Source organism: Lonchura striata, chromosome 2 (genome assembly GCF_050655825.1).
Source record: "Lonchura striata isolate lonStrDom1 chromosome 2, ASM5065582v1, whole genome shotgun sequence".
Lineage (NCBI taxonomy): Eukaryota > Metazoa > Chordata > Aves > Passeriformes > Estrildidae > Lonchura > Lonchura striata.
In genome coordinates, this window is record NC_140704.1 from 44,987,378 (window position 1) to 45,004,252 (window position 16,875).

Here is a 16,875-nt window from a genome sequence, read left to right on the forward strand (position 1 = left end):
CCAATTGCCCAAAGCACTCCCTACCAAAATCTATTCTTCAGCTTCACATATACTCACTTCCAAGCTAGCACACTGCTTGATTACAGGTCTTCTATCACAAAGCAAACAACACTTTCCAGTTAGAAATCAGAGCAATCAGGAACCACTAGTTCCCACTCAGAAGATAACTTAATTATCTGTTGTAGGATTTACATCAGAGCCATAACAGCCTGAAGCCCTGTTCGTTCTTTACCAATATCTGAAGTTCAAAGTAATTTAGAGCTGTTCAGTATAAGAGTTCACTAAATTAAAAAAAAAGAAAAAAGGAAAGAAAAGAAAAAAAAGAAAAAAACCCAAACTTTTACTACCCACAGTGTAACAACTGCTTTCTTCTTACCTTTTCCAGGGAGAGGTCTGAGGAACAAAGAGAAAACAGTATTACATCTGTTATAACAAGTCATGTTACAAACTGATCATTTTCCTGACTATGCAGCCCCTCCTATTTCCTCTTACTCACTTCTCCCACTGCAACATTATATCATGTTTTATCTTCAAGTTATTCCTGCTGGTCATAGGATCAAAACAATAGGCTTGCTCCTAGGTGCATTTAGGAATTTCCTCTCAGCCTTTTTGACAAACTAATTAGTGATAATTTAACAGATAAGAGAGACAGGACTGGGTATTCAATCCTTCCCGTGCAAATCTGCTAACCATGCTAAAATTACGTTGCTGGTATTCCTTTATTTAAAAAATAAAACAAATCGAAAACAAAAATACCCCTACAAACCACAAAACAAAAACTCCCACATAACTAACAAATCATTCCATTTTGATGGCATTAACTCACATTATTAAGGAAACCTACATAACTTAATTAATTCTCATTTTAAAAGAGACGTATGTAACTTAATGCCAACAGATTGAATAGAAGATATGGTATTATACACCTAAAGCAAACTAAACACTAATTGGCCTTGCCTGCACATTCCTGTCTCATCATTGTGCCATCTCCACCATTCAGCTAACTCCCTAAGAAAGACAAGCTAGCAATAAAACTAAAACTAAGAAAATCAAACCAAATTTTCAAGCCATTTTACAATTTGCCTCCCTGGCTTATTTCCCAGGGGTTAACAGTCAGTATGAAAGATGTGTGGACAAAGGGGTACAACACACAGCTGGCAGGACAAGGCAGGACTATCCCCAGGAGATACGAGCCCAGGCTAATCTGGTTACAGAGACACAGCCTTCAGGCTCATGCCTTCCCAGGCATTTCTAGATAATATTACTGTAGTCTGTCCTACTGCACATTCACCCTGGAGCCATATATCCCTCTTGCTCCTTTTTCCTCACAGAGACACTTGTGCTTCTACCACCCCACATCAATTTGACCAGAAATGCAACCTTGCCTGGAAAGGCTAAGCCAAGGGGGATGGGGAAGCCAAACCAATCACAGGCTCTGTGTTGGCTTCAGCTGTGTGGGTTTTCAAATACTGGTTTTGCAATGCATTATTCCAAGCTTCACTGCCATGAAAATAGCAATCCCTGGTGGGACTCAAACCGTCACTACACTAATTGGTGTGTGTGTGCTTAACCATGACACCACAGGGCTGAGGGACACTACTAGGTGAACACCCAGAGCCAGAATTTACAGATCTTACGCAAGTATCAATCAACACAAAACTTAATAGCAAAGGCCTCCTGTGTAGTTACAGACAGATAAGGTGTCGTTGCCCAGATGAATCCCATAGCCATATAAAGCTGATGCTTACAACTTGACTGGCAACAGAAGATCCAAGAACCATCTTTGTTCGTGTTGTATTCATACCTATTGGAAGAGCAGCTCTGCTAGATTACAAATCCAAGAAATAATCCATTATTAGTTGGTAGAAAGGAAGAAAGGTCAGCTTTAATCCCAAGATTTTTTAAAGGAAATAATTAACTATGATGAACAATAAGGAGTATTTAAAAGTACAGTTTTGTCCACCTGAATTGAACTGTCTAAAGACCAGTTGACAAGTCATGTGAATTTTTTTTTAAGGAAGCATCAACTTTAACAAATAAATTTATTTCGGTTCTTAATTCTTGCTGTAAATATTCACATAGCTCAACATAATGCATTTCACACTACTTTTTGATAGCAAAACATACACCCAAAACATTCATAGTCACACTTCACAGTCATAGCTATATTTTGGGTTGGAAGGGATCTTAAATGTCAACTAGTCCAAACCTCTGCAATGGGTGGGGATGACTTTCACTAGACCAGGTTGCTCAAAGCCCTGTCCAGCTGGGCCTTGACCGCTTGCAGGAACACAGCATCCAGAGCTTGTGTGTGTATCATTTAAGGTCCTGTCATTATGATAAATTTCCTGCCATGAGGTCTATTCAACAACCATTTAGGAGTAAGAATAAGACACAAAATATTCCTCTAAATGAAATAAGATCATAATAAAATCATGCATACTGTATTTAAGAAATCCATTCTTGTATTCAGGATCTACACCCAACATGCAGTGACAGCTGTCTGCCTTTACCACCAGGGTTGAGCAGCTCTTCATTAGCTAGGTAACCACTGTGAACTGTTAATTCTATGTTTATTGTCTTCAATTTGGTTATGATCTTCACCTTTATATACCAACATTTCTAGATTTAATACATTAAAAAGTAAATGCAGATAATTTTATGGAATGAGTAAAGACAGTAATACCCCCATGAACAAAACAGAAAAAATATTATTGTACTTTTTTCCAAGTCAAAAGTTGTATTTCCCTCCTCTCTTTCCTGCTACTCAGTATAATAGTACAGAGAGACATCAATAATAAAACCTTCCAATCTTCTTCCTTTATGTCAACATACAGCAGATGTCCTCTGAAAGCTGATAAATAGTACAAAATGGGTGCAGTGTTTATTTTTGGAAAACAGATGTTATTAAGTCAGGCTCAAGAAACTGAGACTGACTTACCTTGAACATTAATCAGCGAGCAAAGTGAGATAACTGTGTGTCTTGGAAGTGCTCTGTTCTCAGCCTGTGGAATCCCAGGCTCCCATTCTGAACACTGATCTTTTTCATAGCAATATCCCACTGTCAGCTTAACAGTCCACCTACCTTACTAAAATAACTCCTGCAAAAGTAGCACCATCTTATTCTGCACAACCTAGTGGCCAGACGTGTTTAACTTCTGTAAAATGCACTCAAATTACTTGAGCAAGTCATACACTCCTCAGGAAAAGTCTTCTGGGCCACCTGTAAGTTTTCTTTTGTAAGAGAATTAGTAATGGCTTAGTAATGTAGGAAAAAAAAAAAGTGCAGGTGTAGCACACATGTCTGCTAAGGTTGCTGCCTGTCAGGCCCTAAATAGCTACAGAATGTGCCAATCCACTGACCCCAAGAGACTGATAGCCTTTAAACAGAGATTCACAAGAACTGGATTTCATTTTAGTACTGGCATGAACTCCTGAATTACCTCAAATATTTTGATCTTGCTGCCCCCCTTCATCCATTGCACAGTAAGAGAAAACTGATTTTTGTGATTGATGAATGCAGAAACAAACTCAGTTCATTAGAAGTTCATATTGAATATTTTGCAGCTTTTGCAATGTTAAAGGGTAAAGTATTTAGGAAAGTTGCATTTGCCTGAGGTACAATAGTTCCTAAATGAAACCTCATTTAATAGATAAAAGCAATACAAGTGAATGTCATGGAGAAATCAATATTCTCTGCAGAAAAAAAGAAATTATGGCAAAACATACATCCAATAATTTGACACTACACACATCTGTGGACTTTGAGACAAAGGACTCAGCAAGATAAATGCAATATTTAACTTTTTGCAGCCTCTTCATTCTAATGGGTTTTGATGTCTTGCAAAATGACAGTTTTTGATAAATCCACGAGAGGGTAAAATTCTCTTGAGCAAATACAAGAGTAACTAAAGGTTACAAGACAATCAGAAAAAGCATTTTCAGTTGAGATTGCCTTATATTGGAAATGTATGGCTCTCAGGTCAGACACAACTCACTGGATAAAACCATAACATGCTTATCTACCATCTGATTATATTATATGACCATCAGGAAACACAGGCATAAAGGACTGATCTTATTGTGGCCTTCACATGTGCAGGTTTACAGTATTCATTACAAGACCAAAAGCTCCAAGAAGGCAATATTTTTTGGCTAATCCTGGTCTCCATCCTCTCCATAAATACCTGGAAGTGATCATTACTGCAGTATTACCTGAACACAACAGAAGCCAATAATTTCTTTCTGACAGCACTGACATTTGTGACTATAGCAGATCTATCACAAAAACACATGTTAAAAGAAAGTTTGATTTCCATCTCATCACTTTACATTAACAGTGCTTAATACCTTCTCAGAAACAGCTATTATGAGCAGATGGCTGCGGAGAAAAAAATTCCATTTAAAACAGGTTTAAAGGACAGTCTAAGGATTTTGACATTGTTCCAATGCCTTTGAATTCTGCTAATTTTACACGTTTCACTTTGGCAATAGGTTTGCGTGGATTTGAGCTCCAAGGTTTCTCCTTACTGCAGAGGAGTGTCTGCTGCTCCTCTGAGAATATGCAACTGTGCAGTATCTGAGTGAAATTAGGCATTCTGGGACAGGCATTGTTGTTAGTAATGTAAGCTCCACTTACATCACCATTAAAGAGCAAATTAAAAGTTCCATAGCAGACATTGATGAGATTAAAAAAAAAAATACCCTTCTCTTGAAACAAAACTGCACTTCAGTCCCCCTAGGACACCAAATTGTGGCTGCTGTCAGACCATAATTCATAAAGGATCCTGATTTGCTTGAAATTAGATTCCAATCTGACATTACTAGCAGCTGCCTTTAAAAAGATTAAATTTAGAATTTACGTGAAATTTACGTGCAAAAATGCCCTGATCGATTTCAATTTGCTGTAGTCAACTAAGTTCTTCAAAGAGGCACATGTAACTAATTCAATGTATCCATAGTTTTCATTCTTCCTCTCTAAGCTATAAAGTTTCCACTGTATGAACATTTTCCTAACCTTTGGTTTCTATTAAAAGATGGAACAAGTCAACTCAGCATTAAACTTCATTGAAAACTAATGATGAGTTTTTCTGTGTTTTGTTTGAAGCATGGAATAATTAAATAGCAGAGCAGGGGGTTCACACATTTTTTCCTTTAATTGGGAAACCTCTAGTGGGCACAGGTGAGGCCACACCTGGGATACTGTGTCCATTTCTGGGTTCTCCACTACAAAAATAAGATGAACATACTAGAGAGAGGACAGTGACTGGCCACAAAGACAAAGAAAAAAGACCAGGACATTTCTCCTATGAGGAGAGAAGCTGAAAGAGCTGTGACTGACAGCTGGAGATGAGAAGATTCAGGGAGATCTCATCAATGGTATAACCTACACAGTCAGAGGACAGAGACAGGCTCTTTCAGTGGTTCCTAGACAGGACCAGAGTGATGGGCACAGACTAAAACATGAGCAGTTACCTCTGAACACCCAGGAACATTTTTTCCCTTTGGGAGTGACCAGGCACTGATTGAGGTTGCTCAGGGAGGCAATGGCGTCTCCAGCCTCAGAGACATTCAGATGCTGTTGTGACACAGACTTGTGCCAAGTGCTCTAGGATGACCCTGCTTGTGCAGGCAGGTTGTACCTGATAACCCCCAGAAATCCCTCCCAATCTTAACCACACTGTGATCCACCAAAGAAGCAACCTTTCTACAGAGTTCAGTATTTCTCTCTTCTGTTCATACAGATGTTAGGAGCCAAGAACATGCCATAAGCACAAAAATATGCAGCAAGTTATTGTCACTCTCAGCAACTCATCTACCAACACACAACTAGTCTTGGTTATATCAGAGCTTGGAGTGCAGCAGTTTCAAAATCAGCTCATATTCACTGAAGGCTATTCTCTCCTGACACCAAAGTCCCATCCACTTACTACTATTGCTTCCTTTGCTCCCTGCTAACAGCTGCTCAGCTGCCCAGGATGGCAGTCTGAAAATCAACCTTAAAAACAGCTCTTGCCTGCATCAAGAACTCGATTCCAAGCACCATAATATGGAAGGAGATAGAAGAGGGAATCCACAGCCATGGGAAAATTTGCTCTGCTGGGCAGCAGCATGGTCTGATATTAAAACAAGCCAATAATGAAACTTTGCAAGGGTTTTTAAACCAAGTTCTTCCCACATTTCCTTCCTTCTTTCTAATAATCTGCTATAGTGTTCTGAACTTTTGCTATAAACACAAGCAAAAACAACAGGGCTCTAACATATTAATCTATCAGTATCATTACCAAAAAAACCCAAATATGCACACAGTAAATATAACAGTTATAAAGCATCAGTCTCATTTGAGTTTTCAGCATCTAATGGACAGCAAAGTTAGACCATCCTGTCCAGAGAAGCTGCAAGATAAAGCAAAGAATCAGCTTCAGTATGGCCACTCACTGATTTAACTAAAGCAAATCTGCCAACATAATTGAATCTAAGAATTATCTCTCAGCTAATCTGTTTGTACTATCAATAAGCCTCTTAGCTGGTCTACCATAAGCAGGATGACTGACTATATGGCATGACTTTTTGCACCCTAATCAATAGGCTCCAATAAAAACAGAAGGACTGATGATTCAAAATTCAAATAGAGGACAGTTTTAGACAAAGAATAGTATCAGCGAACTCCTAAAATTTACTTGGGAAACATCATGCTATTGACTACAAAGTAAAAATAAAAATAAAAGTGCTTTTAAACTCACAGCTATCTCAGTCAAACCACAGAGTAAGCAGGAAGACTTTGTCTCAGACACCAACTGGTATCTTGGAAAGCCTATATTAACAGGAAATTCATTCTCAAGATTTTTATCTCTCCAAGTAGCACTGATCCCACAACTGAATACACAAAATTGAGGCCTCCATACAGGTGCAGCATTCCAAGGTGTCAGTGGCATTGCCTGTGGAGTTTTAATGATACATACATGACCAGGGAAACATACCTTCAAAGCACAGGCACTGCAGACCACACACCAGTTTTACAGTTCCAGCCTTTCACAGCTTCATACAGTAACTGAGCTGCCTGCATTTGACATGCCATCACTGTCATTTAGTGACTAGAAAGTAGTTCTCTTACTTACTACGTTTTTATGATAACTCTGAAAGCCACTTGGTGTGCAGTCACCACCAGAACCTGTTCCTTTTCACAGCCTTTTTGTGAAAGAAGAACACAAGTGACAGTAAAATCAAGGAACAACATGAGCATCCCAGGGGATGATGCCAGTATGCCTTTGGTCATTTTACATGCAATTTATTTATTCTTGAATAGTGATCTTGGTGGCAACAGTAAGCTTCTTACAGAGGCAGAATTGCCAGGTACATCTGGAGAAAAGGAATAGTTCAAAAAGGAAAACAGAACCAGTTGTAAAAGTTCACCTATCAGTAACATTTTTCTGACCAACAGGAAGAAGCACAGCTACTATGTCCATATTATGGTTATCATGACTCCCAATAATACAGACCAGTTCTACCGGTTTAGCTGTTCTTGCATTAATATGGAAGTATTGGGAAATAAGTAGTGTGTGAAATCAAATGACAGTTTTGTAAGAGTTAAAACAGGGTTATTCAAAGGTACACCAACTAAGTACCCAGACTAATATTGGAGACTTGTTAGAGCAGGCACTCATTTTTTCTGAGGCAGAGGGAAAGCTATATTGTTCCAAATTTTAAACAAAGAATACATGATTCTCTGCAAATTAACAAGAAACCACCAACTTGAGTATCACTTAAAACATACAATACCTAGACAACCCAAATCAAATTGTGTCCTACATATGATATTTCTGGTCCTAGCAGAAGGAGCACTAAACCAACCCAACCCTGGAAATCAACAAAATTAAAAGATTTAGGAAAGAAATGTATTGCAAACAAATGTAACTCATACACTGCCTTCTTGCTTAATTATCTCTCCTCTCCCAAGGAAAATTTTCAATAACATAGGAAACTGATTTGTAGAAAACTGTGTACAGCTTTTAAAAAGTATAAAAGGTTTGGTTTTAACCTCTTGCCATTCAATATTGCAGATGCTGCCTCAACAGCACTCATACAGAGAATCCTTTCTACAGAACTATTTTTAAAAAAAGTATCTTTCATTCAGGTTACAGTCTATCACAGCAGACACAGTGAAAAGTTTTGTCATTTCTCCTTTTCAGTATTATAGCAACAACAGTAAGAAACAATAACATTGATCAAGTATGCATTTAAAACAAAAATATTTAACCTGCACTAATTTCTGCAATACTAATCTCATTATTCTATCCCAAAGCAGATTGGTTAGAGTATAAATAAAATCCTCAGAGCACACTGAAAGATTAGGATCGAATTACTTCTACAAAAGCAGCTGGTAATCTGTTACAGGAGACAGAATGTGTGAAGCAGCAAGGAACTCGGGCATGAACTGCAGCAGAGAGGAACAGCAGAAGTTCCCACCAGTTCCAGGCAGATCCTTCCAATCTGATCTTGCACTCTGGTATGTGCAAGTTCACTCACCCCCACCAGCTCTCACCTGTGCTCCACAAACTGTTGGAGTGCCAAGTTAACATCCACGGCAAAACTTGTGAATCACATCTTGGTCCTGCCTCATTAGTCAGGACTCTGGATTAAACTAGTCAGACACTCAGAGGCTGCTGCAGCAGCTGGATATTTCACTGGGATTTTAAGCACTCACATATCAAACATGGGGCACCACATATACAAACGCATGTGCCTAATCACATTAATGTGTCCTTGGCATATTGTTATGCTGCCCAGTGCTCTGGAACAGGCAGCAAGTTCCATATGAATTTTTTGTTCATAACTGAACAAAAGATGGACAGATGATTTTTGTCTGCTATGGAATTTTTTTGCACTAGAGCCAGAGATCTTACCTCTTTCCACTAGTCATCCATCATTCAGTTCAATCCACTGGCTAGTGGGAGTTCATTCATGCAACTGACAGAAACTTTTGTTTTACTTCAACAGAAATTTACATTCTATCTGTTCATACAGCCTTCACTCAGTAGTTCACATTAAAAGCTGAAAATTCTTGCCTTCCACTTGGATTTTTACCATCCTGGTTTCCCTCACTTGCAACGATGCTCATTGAAAAACAGTGAAGTAAGCTTAATGGCTTAATATAATTTTCTTACTGTCATCACAGGTTGCTCTGACTCAGTCAAAACAGGCTACAGTGCCTCAGAGAAGGCACAGTTTTGTGAATATAGTCCCTGGGCTTGGAGACAACACTCCCTCCTCCAGGCTTCTTCTGGTAACTCCAAAAGAGCCCTACTAGGACAAACGTGTTTAAACCCAGAGTAATTTCAGCACAGGTACAAGCCAGGGCAATACAAACAGTACATGCAACTTCGTACACACAGCAGTAAAATAGGCACATATGGCGAACTGGTCATCATAACTGTTGTTTGGTTTTGTTTTAACTTTTGTTGTTGTTGTTTGCATTTTATTTTTTTTTTGCTGTTGCTTTCCTGATTGCAAAAACCATTACACCCACGACTTAATCTCAGCAGACTGAAAGGTTCAGATAAGGTTACAGATTGCAAGGCAGAAAAAATTGTCCGCACTGAGACTTCTTCTGAAGCCGGAGAGAGGAGGAACATGAACCCTGGCTACGACTCTATCAGATGTTCCATTTCTTTGGAAATTTCCTAACTCTTCCCTAATTTTATCTGAAAAAAAACCTCCCCTATAGATGAAGTTTCAAAATCGACAGATGCAAACCAAAAGAGGCACCAAGATCTCAAACTTGCTAAAAAACATAATGGAATATTTCAGTTATTTTAAACAGTGGAATACTGCCAAAAGCTATCCATAATCCCCAAAGCTGAAGAAACCGAGTCAGTGTTTGCAGGTCCCCCTCTGCGATGGCTAGAAAGCGACTCCTGCATGCAGGGGCCCTCGTCTCTGAGAACAGCAGTAGTTTAGCTGTAAATAATGCAGAGGCACAATTCTGCGAGCGATTCTTGACCTTCGGTACGCAATTCCACTCATGTGCTTCTTTCCTTTCAGGGCGCGGAAGGGACAAAAGAGCCCAGCAGCAGCGCCCGCCCCCGAGCCAGCCGGCTGTGAAGGTCGAGGGGCCCGACGAGAAGGAAGAGCCGGCTGCACCTTGCTCAGCCCCGTTCCGCAGCCCGGCCGAGCGCTGCGGGCCTCGCCCGCGCACCGCAGCCGCCCCCCGCACCCCGTCGCTCATCTGGGGGCGGGCGGGGGCAGAGGCGGCCGCGCATCCCCACCCGCTCCGCACCGTCCCCCCGCGCCCTCCGCCGCACTCACCCCGCTCCGGGCCCCCCGGGCGGCGGGGCGCGGGCGGCGGCGCCCCCGCGGGCCGGGGGAACCTCGCTGCCGGCGGCGGCCACCTCCGGGCTGCTTCCCCCCTCACGGCTCGCCCCCGACCCGCGCCGCTGAGAGGCCGCGGCGTGCGGGGCGGGCAGAGCGCAGGGGCTGCAGTGGCCGGCTGGCTGCTGCTGCTTCTCCCTCCTCCTGCCGGCGCCTCATGTGCCCTCCTCCTCCCGGGTCTCTCCTGCCTGGCCGCCGCCGCTCCAGCTCCCCGCTCTCCAGCGGCGCCCGGGGACCGCCGCGAGCCCCTCCGGCCGGGCGGCAGCGCACGTGCGGCGGCTGCCGGGCGCTTTCCGCCGCCGCTGCCGGGCGCGGGGCTCCTGCGGCCGCGCAGCCTCCTCAGGAGGCGGGGCGGCGCGGACACCCCGGGGGCTGCGGCGCCGCCCGCCGCCGGCGGGGCAGCAGGAAGGGGCGGGAAGCACGGAACGCCGCCGGCGGCTACCGCGGCGGCCGCTGGCTCGGTAGTCGCGGCGCTCCCTTTCCCGCCCCCCGGAGGCCATTACCTCATGGCCCAGCCCTGCCGCGGAGGAGGGGCCGAGCGTCGCCCGGCAACCGGTCCCCTGCCGCGGGACGGGCTGGGCAAGCCCGGGCCGAGGATGGCCGCGGCGGAGAGGTTTGTCGCCGTGCGGAGCAGCCCGAGCGCGGCCGCGGGCAGCGCTGCCCGGCACTGCTCCCGCAGCTCCCGGGACACGCACAACCGACCTGGGCTGCTTTGAGAGGCGAATTCATATTTCCTATGAATGTCCCGTATACAGAGAAATGTCTCAAGTCCAAGTTTTTTTCCATTCTTTTTGGTGATGCCCCGCCACAGGACAACGAGCAATGCATTGCCATAAACTAAATCACAAGAAGCTTCACCTCAACATGAGGACGAACTTCTTTACATTGAGGGTGACAAAGCACTGAGCAGGCTGCCCAGGAAGGTCGTGGAATCTCCCTCTCTGGAGCCATTCCAAACCCTCCCGGATGTGTTCCTGTGTAACCTGCTCTAGCTCACCCTGCCTTGGCAGGGGGTTTGGACAAGATGATCTACAGAGGTCCCTTCCAAACATATCCTGTGATAAATATAATAATTATTGAAAAAAAAAAAAAAGTGAGAAACCCAGAACAAGTCAGGACTTCATATACCTGCAGCGCACAGAACTATTTATTGAAGGAAAGTTTGATTGTTTTTGTCTGCTGGTAAGGGAGGAATAGAATTGTGTTCAAGGTTACAGCTGGCAAGACAAAAGAAAAAAAAATAAAGAAAAAAATCAAAAAGAAACCCCTGCATTCGTGCTGGCGGTGACAAGATTCCAGAAGTATGGAATAACCTCCAGAGAGTGTAAATTAATTCAGGGCTTGACCCCGAATAATCCATAACAATAAATGATCCACCCCTTCACAGATGCAAACAAAGAGAATCCCTGATGGGGATGTATGCTTTTGGGTGACAGAAAAGAGAGGAGAAGTACTGTGAGGGCAACAGGATTCTCAGGCAGCTGCCTTCTGAACAGGCCTGTCTACAGAACAAATCCCCTGTTAGTGATTTAAATGGGGCATGTGAGTCAACCTAAAAGCTTGGAGCTACTGCCAAAAGGAACAGGCTGCTCTCCTCTTCTGTGGAGGACACAGGCACTCCTGCTTTACCCAAGGGCCGATTCTGCTGCTTAGAATTCCTCAGTGAGTGACTCAATATACCAACCTCACACGGAACTAACTGTATTTTTTCCTTGTCGGTTTTCTGCCCCGTTACTGAACTGAATTGACTCACCCTAACATCATAGAAATATGGAGTAAGCACAAAAGATGAGTTGAAACCATTAGTCTGGGAGGAAAGGGACCCACCCCTCTGGTAACCTTGCACTCTTAAATCATCTCAGCAGTCTCATCTAAATCTTCCCTAAAACAGAAACTTCACATTACTGCTAAGAAGTCTAACATCACAGTACCACTAAAAAAGTTGGTGCCTTCCACTTCTCACCCTTAGCTGAGTCCTCCCATTGTTCCTTCTGTGCTCAGTCTTGAATATGTGTGACCCTTGCCAGTGAGCAAGCTAAATCAGGAGGCTTTAAAAACAGGTTGCTTTCTGATTAATACTGAAACAGCTAACTGTGAAGTCAGATGAGTGACAGAGGTTGCACAAGAGGGGAAACAAGACTGGGAGGTTGCAAAAAATGGATGGAGCCCCAAAGCAGCAGCTGGGAACTTGGTATAATGTGTAACATAAGGCTGAGACAGCAGTGAGGACTAATGGTCTGTACACTGAAGGAGAAGTAATTTTGAGGAACAAAAATTTACTCTGTGCTTTACATACTATAAATGAGAAGCAGAGAGGTGAAAAAAAAAAAAGAGCTTTCAGTTCCAGAAAAATAGAGGAAGACACAGAACAGAAGCACCTTGGAATCCAGCCCAGGAAGAAAATCAAATGCTGAGGGGGAAAAAAAAAAAGAAAAAAAAAAAAAAGAAGGCAGAGGGAAAACCAGGAAGTAGAAAAGTGAATATTTGCACCAAACACAGCGAGAGACAAGTGTGCATGGTTGTAGGTTTCTTACTGAGAAAAACCAATTGACCTGTCACGTCTGTAAGGAACAAGGATTTGAGATGTACTGCTGAGACTGAAAAGACTCTTGTTAAAGTGAGCAGAAGTCCTTCACAGTGGGAGAAATGGCAATGATATGCACTATTTACTCAAACACAGTATGTAGAAAAGAGAACCTGGGGCTATGGGATTGCCAGGCCCTTGCATGCAAGGTGTGCATCTGTACACTGGTCATATGATATGGTAGCAATTGTTTGGTACTGCTGTGCCAAATCCTCCTGATGATTTTTTGGTCGTGTGGTGCTACAGTACACATAAGCATACTCCACTGCATTTCTATCACCAGCTCAATTTATCCACCTAATAATTCCAAAGCTGGCAATTAATGTGGTAACCAAATACTTGCAAAAAGTTTCCTTCTCTGCTCTCCTTCTGTTTTCATTATCTTTTCAATTTCTTCTCTCTTATTGATTTCATCATATATGATATTATCATAACATGATATTTTCATATTCACTCTCAATTTTGCTTTCTTGATTACATCTCTGGAAGAGACCTTATTTCCACCCTGCTAAAATACAGCACCTTTCAAATGTACTTTTCAGTGAGCATGCTGAAAAGTATGTTATTAAAGTATATTATTTAAAAGTATATTATAAAGTATATTATTAAAATATTTCTTGTATTCCTTACCATTTGCTGTCCATAGAACCTCCTTTATAGACCCTATAGAGCAATCAAAGAATAAAATAAATGCTTTAAAAGCATTTGAAACCAGTTTAAGAAATCTCTGATTAGTCTGCCAGCTGAAGACTCCAATTGCAGCTGCAATTGTGGGGTAAACTACTTTAATTTCAGAGAACAAACTAATTTCAGTGGGCATTACCAAGTGTTTGGAGAGGAAAAAAAAATCTCTAAAACATACCCTCTGTTTCTGAATAGCTGCCATGGAGTTAAGAAGAAAGGAGTTGCAATGCTTTCTCTTTTCATTTTTCCTCCTGGTACCTGGTGTTGCTGGCCCCATTTCTCACACTTCTATATCAGCATGAACTAAGTAATGCTGCAAATTCTTTAAAATATATATGAAGTGTCTGCATAACACTGCCTGTACAACATTGTTTCTTGTTTAAATGGTGTTTTTTGTAAAGCTGTCATTGCTTTTACCTGAATATCAAAACACACAGATTCTTGAAAGTTGTCCCATGGTAGCACATGAAAATTAAAAATGTAAGTATTTTTGACTGATTTTTTTCTTTGTTGATGTTTGGGGGTTTTGTTTGTTTTGAAGGGGTTTTTTTTTTGTTTTTTTGTTTTTTTTTTTTTTACAGGATGTTATTCAATGCTACCTTTGCTGGAAAAATCAAACCAGCAGAAAAGCTTTTCTTCAGAGCTTTGTGCTTCTTTCAGCTAGCATCAGGCAGCACCAATGCCTTCCCCTTCTTCAACTGCATCTCTACTGGAAATTTCTTTCCTGTATATGGATTGCATATTTCAGGAGCAGTATCAAATTATGTAATTGGGCTGAAGTGTTATGGTGACTATGACCTATGGATAGATGATGCTGATTTGAGCAAAAACACATGGAAAATGAGACGCAAAATAAAATAAAAAAGTAACTTTATGGACCAGCTAAAGAATAAACACAAGCTGAGGACAGAAATAAAATAAAAGTGAAAAGATTTTAAGGAGAAAACTCATTAAAAATTTCCTTTATAGTGGATAATAAATAATAATTATGTCAAAAGAAGCATTATTCCAGATCTTACAGTTCAAGGAAAAAAAATGGAGGCAAACAGTGACTCAGAGGATGGGGTTTTGCACATATTTTACATTAATGAGATGCAAGTTGGAATAAACAGTTTGTAAAGCTCAGATTAGCATTATAAGTGAAGTCAAGTACACAAACAAAGAGGAAATGAAATGCAAGATAGTGGGATAATGATAAATGTACCAGGCATGGATTTTTCAAGAAAAGAAAAAATTAAGCGAAGTCAAATGAAAATTACACCATGGAATGATGATAATACTTCTGACATTGTGAATTTTAATCAGAAAGCAAAAGATATCCTGAGTATGCAGTCTGAATCTTCAGAATATGCAACATAAAAGCCGCTGCTTGCTGCTGAAACAGTCATTTTGTATGTGTGATAAAGAAGCATGACTCTTGTGTGAGTACAAACTGCTGGATGTAATTGAAGAAAATAGGATGTTCTCCTGCCATGTTATGTTCTCCTGCCTGTTTAATCTGTTCCACCTAGAACAGATTAAAAGAATTCAACTAGCATAGCATGCTTTACACACTATTTATTGCATTAGAACAAGAAAATGATTATTGAAATACACACAAAAATACATAATTTTACGTAATCTCAAAATTACATAAGCAGAATGGCAGTCACTGAAAAAGCAAAATGTTGACAAGGCCTATTCAGCTCCCCTATCTCGGCAACACAATCATCATCATATTTTGGAAGCCAGCAAGTAGGCTGAGGTGTTGAGAAGGCTGCTGGTAGTGAACCTTACAGCAAAAGAATATCAGCTCTGCCAGCCAGGCTCACAAAGCCAGTATCAGAGCTGATTATACTCAGGAATGTGATATGAGAAATGCCTAGCAGAAGCTGTGGCAATCCTTTACAAATAAGTCCATTTCCTTACCAGTTAATACAAACAAACGAAAAGGAAGTTGGTCCTGACTGCAGTATCATACACAGAGCAGTTCTTGATTTTCCAGGGAAACCAAATTATTTTGGGAAGGTAAAAATACCTTGTAATATGCCAACCTTTAAAGGTATTAACTCTGAGAGTATTAAAATTTTGAGCATATCATCATGTCTCTTTCCAACCTTAGGCATATGCAAAGCACTGAGACCATAACAGAGGAAGAGGAAACACAAGCATGGCATAGATGTAGTACTGGTAACCTTGCAAATTGATCCAGTGAGTTGAAATTTGGAGCCTTGTTATCTTACGAGAAGCACTAATAGTTTTTTTGCCTCACCAGTGAGGCAAAACTTTGAAACACCACCTCATCAGTTAGACAAATTTTCAAACATTATTGCAAAACACAAACTGCTCTGTAATAATTCAAAAGTGTACAGGACAACTCTTTGATGGAGAAAAAATTTTCAAACAAGAATCCCAGAAGCCACCTAAGAATTTGAAAAGTCACTGCTATTTTCAAATATCAGAAATATATGATACTAAAACAGTAACATTTGAATTTATTTAATGAACTTGAAATGGACCAATAAGTACAACAGAGTTGTACCAGAAAACCAAGATGACAAAATTGTAATATCATAATATAATATCAAAATTATATCATAATCACATATTGATGTTATCACAGAAATACAAAAATAAAGAACAAAGATTCACTCAAATGATGAAAATATATACCAGTTTCAAGAGGATGCTGGAAAATAATCTGAAAACAAAAAGCACAAGATAAAGATGTGCCCATGTCCACCAATTTGCCAAAAAAGTCAAACACCAGAAAAGCATCACTGTGCACTTCCCAGGAATGATAGTATTGTCAAGGCAAATGGAATATAAGAATATTTTATTTGAGCAACTGAATCATCATGCCCTAGATGCCGAGAATAGAAATTCTCTTGAGAACGGGGTCAGTCTGGAATAGAAATAAACACTGTGTACTAACAAGAGGGGATAGAGCATGAGTAATCATGATATCTGAAAAAAAAAAAAAAAGCTAGTACATATGGCAAAATAAAACAGTATAGCATTTTCAACAGGCATGAGAGCACACTGAAGAACACATCTTAAAAAACATGGAAACACACCTCGAAATTATAGGCTACTAGTCAGACTTTTGAGAACCAAGCAAAATATCAGAGCCTTACACAGTACCCATTGAGGGTAGAGCAGTGAAGTGTTTAAGCATGCCTGAAGTGTGTGCTTGCAATCACGAGATCTCAGTTTGCCTTAAATTAGATCATATATTTATTTGAGAACAAGAATTTGAT

At 40.9% G+C, this 16,875-nt stretch overlaps 1 protein-coding gene across 1 annotated transcript in view; it reads right to left on the reverse strand.

Moving 5' to 3' along the window:
- The window catches only part of TRAK1 (trafficking kinesin protein 1), a 115,616-nt gene extending 115,137 nt beyond the window's left edge, over positions 1 to 479 (reverse strand). The window contains exon 1 of the mRNA XM_085569634.1: positions 377 to 479. The gene's annotated coding sequence lies outside the window, so the exon portion shown is untranslated. The remainder of the gene's footprint in view (positions 1 to 376) is intronic.
- Between the last annotated feature and the right edge of the window lie 16,396 nt (positions 480 to 16,875).